Source organism: Wyeomyia smithii, chromosome 1, assembly GCF_029784165.1.
Source record: "Wyeomyia smithii strain HCP4-BCI-WySm-NY-G18 chromosome 1, ASM2978416v1, whole genome shotgun sequence".
Taxonomy (NCBI): Eukaryota; Metazoa; Arthropoda; class Insecta; order Diptera; family Culicidae; genus Wyeomyia; species Wyeomyia smithii.
In genome coordinates this window covers 19,247,401-19,257,425 of record NC_073694.1, presented here as the reverse complement: position 1 = coordinate 19,257,425, position 10,025 = coordinate 19,247,401, and positions in this window count along the sequence as shown.

The window sequence follows — 10,025 nt, the reverse complement described above, 5'->3', positions numbered from 1 at the left end:
CAGTGGTTGGCTTGCTTTGATGATCCTGTTACTTTGTGCTTGGATGGAGGAACACAAAAGGATGATGCGAGGAAGTTAAATGATGCCCGTGTATGCGTGTATGGTTCGATGCTTGCTGCGATTATTGCGGTAATGATGGGCTTCTGATGCAAATCGCATCTAGCTACAAGACAATGCGGGCTGTCCGACGTCATCCCTTGTGCGCAACGCGGTGCGTTTTGCATAATTATAAAGGGGTTTCTCCATGCCGAATGACCGTTCGTCTAATTTTGTCAAATAGCATCATTCAGAATATCCATAATCATAGCAGTTCCAGAGATATTAGCAATATAAAAATAAAATTGAGGGCACATCATAGAAAATTTGGCTTTATTTCATTTTGAGTTAAGCTCATTATACCTCAATGATAGGTGTAAAATTTTCTAAGTAACACAATAAAATTGTCAAATTTGAAATCAAAATATTCTTGCCAATTTGATTTTTCAAATGCAAAAATTACATAGCTGACAACACTGTCACACAAAACTGTTTCTTTTCCCAGATTCTTTGACTAATTTGCTGCAAAATGCTATCTCGAAAATGACCATTCGTACAAAATATCTATAGAGAAATTAAAAACGTGAAAAAGAAGATTGCTCAAGGGGAAACCCTACTCTGGAAGGTCGAGTAACAATGAATTTTCGTGATTTATTCAAAGTAAAATGATTTATATAGAGTAAAGTGAAGTGTTCGGGTATTCTGACTATTGATAAGGGTATATTTTAAAATGTATTTTGCATGTCGCGAACGCAAATATAGTAACTAATTGGTGGTAACAGGGTGGCGACTCAATTTCCAAAAATAAATTCCCTGATATTCTCTGATGTTTCCAATTTTTTTCCCTGACTATTCAAATTTATTTTAAACTGATTTAAGTTACGACTATCATAGGTTTTTCCACCTGAATCTACTAAAAAGGATTAGACTTGAATTATTCCTGCTAAAATTCCCATCAGTATTTGAAACAGTTTGTTAACTTGAATCTTGAACAAAAATATTTTTTGTTCAGAAACACGTCCAGTTTAATAAAATTGAAAATAAAAATTACACTGGACGACAAAGTGAAAAAAAGTTGTCCTTAAGCTCAAAAAAGTACCCTAGAAATATTATAGCTTTTTAACCTGTTCATTTTGGTGACCGTGGTAAATGCAGAAGTGCTTAAAAAATGCTCACCGTGTTCGTCGTTTTTCCGTTTTACGGGAAAATTTTATTGAAGTTTCTGAAGACTTGAGGCATTTCCGAAACGTCTAGGGGTACCAATTAAGTATTTCGAGACACACCTGCTTTGACAAGAAAATCAATCAGATTTGGAATTCTGGTTGGATTAATTAATCGTTTTAAAATCTTGACTGTAAAAAGTAGAAAATTAGAAATTAACAATTTCACAATCAAACCTTTATGCTAAACACTGTCGAATGCTTTTTCTATGTAAAAAAGAGCAGCTCTACTTGAATAATCTTCAGATTCATTAGCTCGTATAAATTGATTGGTCGACAACTTGAAACCCCAGCTGGTTTGTTATCCGGTTTAAAAATTTGAGTATTTTTGGCATTTTTCCATAATTTGGCAAAATGATCATTTTAAAACAGTTTCTGAGAATTCCTCAATCAAGAACTTTACCTGCTTTTATACTTTTGAAAATTTTGATGATAGATTCAATCTCATTCAAGTTAGTTTCAATTAATTCTGCTGGTACAAATTCCGGGGTAGAAATTTGATAAAATTAACGTGTGACTTCGTCTTTAAATGGACTCACTATATTTCGAGTTATGAACACACTCAAACTTTTGAGCAAGTCTTTGAGTCTTCTGTTAATTGGTTACAAAAAAGTAATCACCATTTTTGATTACTGGGATATGACAAAAGCGATAGTAAAGCTTGCTCAGGTGATGTTAGACGGTGCGTCAACAGTTCGGAGGCAATTGCAAGAAACCGAAAAAAAAATCTCGTCTAACCACTGGTTTTTACAAAACAGCGTAGTAATTACCATAAAATGCGCGCACTACTTAATGACTTGTTAATAAATCCAATTCAGAACTCAAGCCTCTAAATTTTTTCCTGATGACTTCCTAAATTCCCTGATATTCCCTGATTTCCCTGATCGGAAAATTAAATCCCTGATATTCCCGGTTTTTCACGGTAGTCGCCACCCTGTGGTAAGTTTTTCTCATATAATGAGTGATCAATTGAAAATTAAATAACTGTATGAACGAGCATTGAAACTCAGTAATATATCCTTACAATGTTTCAAAATTTCATTACACTTTCTAGTGCGTATGCATAAGTCATGCGAAAATAAATGTGGTTGCCAGAATTGTTTAAAATTGAATATTAGCAAAGGGTTGCCATTTTTACTGCTTTTCTCTTTGCGTATCTCTTCATAACACAGTCTCTAGTAAAGATGGATTATCTAACTCGTTACATAGCCGTTTTTGGAAACTTCAAAAATTTTCAAAATGGCGGGAATTTTAGTCAAAACAAATTTTTTATTATTATTTACCGTTTAAAAAAATCACAAAACATTGAAAAATTCAGATGTTGGAAAACGGCTTTGTAACAAGTTAGATAATTCATGTCTACATGCTAGCAAAAAATTTCAGCCAAATCTGTTCAGTAGATGCTGAGTCAAATTTACCACTAGTTGAAAAACATGGTTTCGAGAAAAACGCTGCCAACAGCGTAATACTCACTAGATACTAGATCAACGGTTCTGGTCGCAGTGAGGAAGTCCATACAGGGAAAAAAAAGTGCACCCACGGCATACAAAATACATATTCGAATGAACCTTAATCTATAACTAAAATACCCGAACACTTAACCTTACTCTAAACATCCGAAAAACAAATCACGAAAATACATTATTTTTTAACTTTCCAGAGTAGGGCTTCGCTATACTTCGTATAGCTCGTAATTCATGTACCTGCGCCACATCCCATTTTATTGTTTGCCTCCGAGTATTGATCGCAGGATTCTACGCTCGAAGACCCCAAGCGCCCGTCGATAGGCCTCCTTCCACGTTTCTGATTTATGTCCGTAGAGCGCCACCGGGAGGATCAGAATCCTATAGAGCGTAAATTTCGTACAGATCTGTAGGCTACGGGACCTAAGCTGGCTACGCAATAAGCCCTATTCGCTGTCACAATCCGTCTCTTCACCTCGCAGGTCACCAAGTTGTCACATGTCCAAGAGTATCAAGATAAATAAATTCGTCTACCACTTCGAAAGTATCCCCATCCATCTCCACCGCTGCACCAACACCCGCAGTACTTCGTTTTGGCAGTGTTTATGGTGAGTCCAATTCTTGCAGCATCCCTTTTGAGAGCCGTGAAGGCCTCATCAACTGCTCTACGGTTAACACCAATTTTATCAATGTCGTCCGCGAAGCCTAGAAGCATGTGGGACTTCGTGATGATGGTGTTGCTCCTCTGCACACCTGCCCTACGTATTGCACCCTCTAAAGCTATGTTTAACAGCAATTTCGAGAGTCTGTCACCTTGCTTCAGACCGTCTTACGTCTCACCGCATGACGTGAAATCGTCAAGCGTCGCACGTATCAGTTTAATTTGTTTTGTTGGAAAATCATGTTCAAGCATTGCGACAGCTAATTGCGTTTCACTGTATCTTACGCCGCCTTGAAGTCAATAAACAGATGATGTGCCTGCAAGTTATGTTCTCGAAACTTGTCGAGGATCTATCTCAAGGTAAACATCTAGCCCGTTGTCGAGCGTCCCACTCGAAACCCGGATTGGTAATCTTCTACAAAGGCTTCCTGCAACGGCTTCAGTCGCTGGAACATGATACGGGAGAGAATTTTGTAAACGCAATTGAGGAGGGTTATGCCTCGATAATTACTACAGTCGAGTCGATGTTTCTTCCAACCAGTCCGTAGGTAGTTGTTCCTCAGACCATACCTTTAGGATAATCTGGTGAACTGCATTACACAATGGTACTTTTATAAAAAATGGGAAGAGTCTCACAAAGCGAGGGATGCGGTCCAACCGGCACCAAAGTTAGGGTGCCGTGGAGACATATTCTCAGGAGTTTAGTTTGGGATCCTAGTTACTTTGAAGTTATTTTTTGATAATGCCGAGCTTTGAGATCAATATAATCTTCAGTTCCCTTTTTTATAGGAATATTTTCATCCACTTCAAGCACTGCTTCTAAAGCAGTTTTTTTCTGATTCGATTCCTTATTTGGTGCCTTCTTGCTGGTTATTTAAGGCTCTAGAATCCTTTTCAATTAATTTTAAGCCAAATTTTTTAATTTAGCCTTTTTTTAAGCGTTTTTTTAAATTAATCAATGATTCTATGCCTTATTTGAAATCATTCTCTATTGCAGCCTTCTCTGTAGTTTAGACAAGTTTTCAGTTGAAACTAAGCTTAATTTTGAAAGTGATTTTCTATTTTTCATGTTTTCGAGAATGATTGTATTCAATATACATTCCAAAAATCAAAGCATCAAAATCAAAACAAATTGAGATGTCGTCATTCATTGGCTAAGAACTAGTACTGCACCCAGGATCAATTCTCAGACATAGCTCCCTTACTAACCTTACCAATCAGACGAGAGCTGTAGCTGCGCGGACCGATCACCGGCTTATCGCTTCCGTTCATGTCCCCAATGACGATCTTGATGTCTCTACGCGAGCAGCTATCGTAGAGTTTCTCCAGCTGTGCGTAGAACGCTTCTATCTCTGCATCGGGTCTTCCTTCGTGAGGTCAGTGCACATTGGGAATAGTGTATTTGTATAACCGGCCTTTTATTCTCAACAAACACAACCTGTCGCTGATCGCCTGCCACTTTATCACACGACTCTGCATCCTGCTCAGCACTATGAAACCGGGACCGGTTTTGGTTAAGCCACCGCTTTCGTGGTACTGTGCCTTGCGATCACAAATCCACCGTACCTTCTTTCCTTTCAGACAAAGCTCCTGGAGCGCAACGATGTCGAAGTGGTGGGGTTCCAGCTGATCCAGCAGAATCCGGTCGACATCCGGGGCGTTAAGAGATCTACTGTTACATGTACCGAGCTTCTAATCGCCGTCCTTATTTTGTCGGCTGGGACATTGCCGATTGTTCCAGTTCGTTTTGAGTACTTGATTCTCCGTAGTATGTTTATTCTAGTATACTGCCTTACTAGGGCTGCCGCCTTAGGTGTAGCTCCGACGGTCAAGCTCCGATACGAAATGTAGCACCAAGGCTTTGCTTTCATTCACAAATTCATTATTATATTTTTTTTCGATTACTGCGTTCCTTCACTATTATCGTACGACTAATTTCAGATTTCAATGTATTAAAATCCTCATACATTTTCCGCATGACATGGTTATTTTTCTAACACAGACATCAAAAAGGTAAACGAAACGGTTTCATACATGTTGCTTGTGTGCTTATGCACAAGTCCTAGAATAAATATTTGTATTTTGGCAGTGCTGCAAATTGCAAAAAAAATCAACAAACTACGATACAAACTAGGGTATCGAACGTCTTCGTCAGTGGTTTTCTTCGGCCCCCTTTTGCATAAGATTGCTGCAGAAAAACTGCCGAAGAAAACCACTGACGAAGACGATCGATACCCTACATGTTTGTCCATTTTTTCAGCAGTTTCTTCCTATTGTCGGAAAGCCATTTTTTTAAATTTGCCGCTTTATCAACTGCCGTGTCTTGCAGCAAAGCACCAACAATTCTGCTTCGCTCGGATAGGGCTGATTCTGGTTGACTAAAAGCCATGCCTTCAGCACTGCTATTTATTATTGGCACTGTCCTATTTGTCGCACCAATTTAATATTCACCATAACTCTTAATTTCAAACGTCTTGTGGTTTAAATATATTTTCATCCACTTCAGGCATTTTGAAGCAGTTATTTCCAATATAAAAAAAAATATCCTCTTACATGCCGGGACAATGAATGTATCGTATTTACCTAACGCAGACATAAAAAAACGGGAAACTAGAGAAATGTGTAGGTATAACAAAAAATTATTTAAAAAAAAACAACATACTTCACATTAACAGCAATAACAATAAATAATTGGCAATACAGTGATTATAATTAAAATTGTTGATGAATAATCACGTGCGTTGTATTTTGCCCATCGTTTCAACATTTTCTCTCTGTTGCCGGTGAGCCATTTTTTTATTTGCTTCACAGTTAAGCTGGTTCTTGCTGCCAGTACTAATAGTTCCTCGTCGCTTGGATAGGGCTGATGGAAATTTGTCAACAGCCAAACCCGGAGCATTGCTACTGCTGTCTTATGGTGCGGTCGTGGCATACTCCTGAAAAAATTCACATTATTTGTTATCGACCCTTACGTCGCACCAATTGAAGTTCAAACAGTGGTCATAGCTCTAAATTTCAACACTCTGTTTCTTATGAGTTTGTACTAGTTTGTTTGATAACTGTTGTCAGCAACCAGTGTGTTGCGACGGACTATCTTGACGGGGCGAGACGTACCTGCCGGAGAGAACGGAATCTTGACGGGGCGACTTCACGACCAGATAGGATCCGGACAAGGGGACGAAATCGGAACAAGAAACTATTATATACAATGGTTGTTAAGGAATGAAAATTTTTCACTGCTTATCCGTGCATGGCTTGCTTGTCGCCAACAACTGTTAAGATTTATCATCGTTGAAAAAGCGTGGTTTAAAAGAACGATCGAAAATTCACAAGCAGGTATTCCATTCGGTATACCTTCTTTGGTAGCATATGTCATAAGAGCCGATGACGGGCAACCGTAAGCTGTTTCATTCTGCGTGTTTACGCTTCCACTAGGGTTGTCGATATTAAAAATAAAATATCGATATTCGTTTTATCGATATTAAAAGCGGCATCGATATTACGTGTCGATATCGATAGTTTATCGATATTTTCCTTCATATATTTTTTGTTTGGATTTTAGTTAGGCCTGAAACAAACTGAACGCCGACGTGAGCGATCGGGCGAGATTCTTGCCGAAGGTTAATAAACAGCCGTTAGTAGAGTTGTTCATTAACCTACGGCGAGAATCTCACCCGATCGGTCGCGTTGGTGTTCAGCATGTTTCATGCCTTAAGCAGGTATTAGACGAAGCAAATATTTGCTATTTTTTAATACAGATTTTATTTTGTGCAAATAAAAATCGTACCAAAAATAGCAAATATTTTCGTCGTCTAATACCTGCTTTAGTATTGCATATTCCGGCGAAGGGTTTGCTATTTCATCTCGTCCGTTAGGACAGCGGGCCGTTTGCTGATCGCTTTACGCAAGGTGCATTTTCCAATCAGATTAAACCGACGTTTCGTGAGCCGCGTCTCCTTATCGTCACTGATCCATTGACTAATCAGCAGCCAGTTACTGAAGCATCCTACCTGAACATTCATGTTATCGCTTATGTAACACCGATTCTTTACTGAAATTCATCGATCCTGCCATCCCAATGTAACACCAAGGCATCGCATTTGATCGGTTTAATGTGGTGGTAATTGCCCCGAGAAGTTCCACACCCAAATTTCTGGAAATTCGCTCTATACATGCTGTCAATAAAAAAAGAAAAATGGCAACCATATTTCTGTCGAACTGCTTACATTTTCCATCTAGCACTTATTGATTCTAATACCAACAATTCTGGTACCTACTTTTTAGTTGGTTTGCCCTAAAATAGCTGAAATAGAGTAAACGTCCTTTAATTTCTATTGACCTATTTTCGAATAAATATATTTATCAATGGAAAACCCAGCCTTAACCAGGGTTGCCACCCAACCGAGAAAACCGGGAAAAAACCTGGAATTGTTTGGAACCGGGAAAAAACCGGGAATTTCACTGAATATTACAAGCCAGGGTGAGATTGTCAGCTATCTCATGGCGATCACTAAAATTCCTTGAATAAGTTTTCTTGAAAACTACCAAGAAAGACTGGTCTTCTGACCCGGAAGAGATGGCTGACAGGTCACGGGCTGGATGGCACAATCTCACCCCGGCTGCCAGTATATTCAACTCATTTCTCACAGTGCTTATATCAGTTTTGTTTTTATTCATCTTTCTCTTGGAAACTAACTTGACCACGGTAAGCTCCCCGGGAGTAGCAGTCAAACGGCTCGAATTTTGCCTAGAGCAAATGGTTCACGAAGATAATCTCGCGGGAACTGTAGTTGACAGATTTCGCCAAGAATACTCACAACTGTTGGGTATGCATTCGACGGAGACATTGCTGACTTCCTACCGCCGTAATGAAAAACGCCTTGATACTTTCTGTAGAGATCTGATAGCTGATTTAGGCAAGAAACGTCCTAACTTGACCGTGTTTATTAAGGAGATTTTGATCCAGCGATTGGTGTACGATGCAGTACAGGATGCCGGTGGTGAAGACGAAATTGATATCACCAAGTCGTTAATCTATTACGCTCGCGTTTCACATAGCCGATATATTGAATTGTTGAAGACAAAGAAGAAGGAGAATTCAGATCAAGATGAAGAAGCCAGAAAGAAGAATGCCACGGCCCGTGCTCTTGAAGCTAATGTGTTTAAGTGTAATTTTTTTATATATTGAATCTTCGGTGGTTGAGGTAAAAACGGTTCCTACAAACTTAATTTGGCCTAGGAGTCCCCGGTAATGAGTATTATATGCGTTGTTTATAAGTTTTAAAAATTCTACGCCCCTGCGAGCGGCCTTCCGGCAGTTAACCGGAACATTCGCCATGGCGGACGAAAACCTGCGTGCAGGCATGTTTTCAAGCTTTTTCTGTGTTTTTTTATTAATTCCTCCTCCGTTTTCGCGACAAAATTGTTGGAATAGATCTTGCGCTTCAAGTTTGCCCAGAAATTCTCCATCTCCTCCAAAGATCGCTTCGAGTAGTGGGCGACGCCAAATCTGGCCAGAACACCGTGTCTTCCCCCTTATGGTATTTCTTGATAAACGACACAACTTCTGGCGGGCACTTCGTACTGGAAATTTCCTCGTTCACGGCCAGCCCGGAGCAAAAGAAGAGCAACTTTGACATCCCTTTCTCGCTGATTGTCAGCCACAGCCGCACCTTCTTGGGGAACTTGGTCTGTGAAATATACTTCACCTCGGTGCTCACTTTCTTCGTAGGGGAGGTAAACTACAAAGTGCCCTACTAATCGTTGTCATCTAGGGTTAGATAGGTCTCGTCGTCCATCACCACTGTCACATCGCGATTAGCCAGGAAAATCGACTTGACCATCTTAAACCTCTGTCGCTGCGTCATTGCCTGCAGCTCCGAGACTAGCACCAGTGGACGGGACTGCTGCTTACTGACATGTATGCCCATGTTTTCCAACAACTTTTTCACTGTTTTACCGCATGCACCAACCTCCCGACCAAGTGCACGCAGTGATTTAGCCACTTTTCCCTCGGTCTTCCTCTTCAGCATCCTTTGAAGCTTCTTGTCGTTCAGGGTCGTTGGCCGTCCAGAACTGGGCTTTCTTCCGATGCTTTGATCGTTGTCCAATTGTGTCAAGATATTGTAGATGCCGGAACGGCATACCAGGCGTCTACAAAGTGCCGCACGATGTCCGTTTTTGACGTGGCGGGGTACCTTTTTTTACCGCAAACGTTATCCTCTTGAAAAAGATGACGTCCGTCACATTTCTCGAATTTCTGCAACAATATCTCTGGATTATAAGCTTGAACACGCTTAAAAAGTGACTATATTAGAATGTAATTCGATAATGGTATGTAAATCGACAGTCACGCTTTTTTAACCCTTAACTGTATGAGAAAATGCAGAATTCTGAAGTACAAATAACCGGGAAAAATATTTGAACGAACCGGGAAAAACCGGGAATTTAATTTCGAGTTTTGAGTGTCACCCTGCTTAACGTTTGTTTTCAGTATAATGTGCACTTTTAATGAATATCTTATATTGTGCGTAAGCATTTTAAAGTTAATTTTGATGCCATGATGAATTTATGATCGGTAGGCAAAATTTTGGCGGTAGCACTCCCCTGATGGCAACCGAGAATATCGGACAGCAATATCGAGTC